Source organism: Microtus ochrogaster, chromosome 5, assembly GCF_000317375.1.
Source record: "Microtus ochrogaster isolate Prairie Vole_2 chromosome 5, MicOch1.0, whole genome shotgun sequence".
Taxonomy (NCBI): Eukaryota; Metazoa; Chordata; class Mammalia; order Rodentia; family Cricetidae; genus Microtus; species Microtus ochrogaster.
In genome coordinates, this window is record NC_022012.1 from 77,267,366 (window position 1) to 77,269,407 (window position 2,042).

A 2,042-nucleotide genomic window follows, 5' to 3' on the forward strand; every position below is an offset into this window, starting at 1 on the left:
ACGGGAGGAGGGGAGAGGCTGGGCTGCTGCCATGGGGCCAGCAAGACCGGCAGAGTTGGGAGGCTATGTAGCCAAGGAAGACTAGAACGTGGCATGATGGGGGGGCAGGGGAACTCCTCCCTCTCTCTAGCCTCTTCATTGGGGGGGGGCACTCTCCCTCTCTATCTCTCTGTTCCCCCCTTCACCGGCTCCTTGCTGTAGGACAACTCCTCTCTTTAGTACCCAGAGGGTATCCATATCTGGATCTTTCCTGGGAAACTGGAGCCTCCTTCAGGCCAGGAACAAATCTCCCTCCCTTTGTTTGGAGGCAACCAGTACAGGGCTGGGCCAAGGCAAGTGAGTATCTAAGGCCAGAGAATTCCGGGGTCTACATAATGATGCCTTGCAGTGTGGCGCAGAATCCTGAGTCGGATGGCTACTGAAGCAGGTGCTAAAGATGCCCACTGAAGCCTTCTTGGGTGGCTAGGAGCCACCCAGAACCTCCTAGGTGTCTCTGTGGGACAGAGAAAGGAAAGCAGAGAAGGGGAGGGCAGCCACAGGTCATAAAGAGACAAGTCAACAGGTTCCAGTAGAAGTGTGCAGTGTGAATCGGATGCATCAGGAGATCCGCGCAGAGATGCCATCTGAGCTGGGCTTTGGAGGACGAATATATGAGTTTTGTTGGGCTAAAAACAAGGCATGAAGGTGCTGAGGGCGAGGGAGGAGTGTGGGGAAAGCACTGGGGCATGAACGCCTCTAAACAACTGAGCTGCTGCTGCTGGGAACTCTCTCTACCCTATGATCTGTGACACACCACCTGGGCTAGCCTGTGCTTGATTTGACATACACCTCAATGCATGATCCCAGGTGCAGACTGGAGCCACGTGGATACCACATAAGTGGGAGGTAGGGACTCCCCCACTTCTTACTAGGACATGCCCCAAAATGGAGGGCCCTGGACTCACACAGTGCTGAGGAAGAGTGTGGCTGAGCACTGTGTCCTCCCTGACTGACATAGGCACTCTCCTCCGACAGGATCCAGCAAGTTCCCTAGGAAACACATTTTACCAACCTCAGGGGCCCTGGATCTCCTCTTCCACTCCCGGGTTCTCCTTCCAGTTGGACCCTGAGTCCATCTGTGTTCTCAAGCTTGGTTCCAAGTGGACCAAACCAAGACAGGCACTGTGACTGGGGACAGGCCTGGTGGTGCAGGCAGCGTATGGTGAGAATACTCACAGCTCTGGGTCCCTCCTTCAGACGGGTCCTATGCCTGGCACCAGGGGACTGGACTTCTTGGTAGGGTATTCTGTCTATCCAGACCCCTTCTCTTTCTGAGGAAATGGAGCTATGACAGAAGGATTGAGTCAGCAGTGTGTGAGGGTCCAGACTGTCTCCTCTCTGCCTTCAGAGCCTGTCACGTGGGTCCTGGGGATTGCAGATTGATGCTCCTAATTACTTTTGGCTCCAGATGACATTAAGCATTTGTCTTATTCCCAGAGCCCACAACAACAGCAGACAGCGGGGAAGGTGCCAAGAGGCATGCTGGGTAGCTGCGGATGACAATCTGGGATGGGAAATGAGACGGTGATGGGTGTTGGTTGCTGGTGTTCTTGGCTGGTCTGTCAATGGTTCCTAGTACCTGGAGTACCTGGCAAGGATGAATCCATCTTCCTGCCTTAAGGCTTTCCTACTCAAGACTACCTGTCCCAACACGGAATCTGAATCCTGATAGTGGCCAGCTGGCTGCTGGGAAAGGTTTTCATGGGTCTAGTTTACATTTCTTCCACTGGTAGAACATTTATTTTATTCCAATTGTGTGTGTGTGTGTGTGTGTGTGTGTGTGTGCGCGTGTTGCTAGTAATGAAACCTGGAGCCCTAGGTGAGTATTCTATCATTGAGATGCACCCTGTCTTTGCGTGTGTATGTATGTATGCACGTGTTCAGAATAGCCCGAAGTCAACACTGGCTGTCTTTCTCACTCATCCTCTGCCTTTATTAGTGTTGGTACTGAGCCAGGGTCTCTTTATTAGTGCTGGTACTGAGCCAGGGTCTCTTTATTAGTG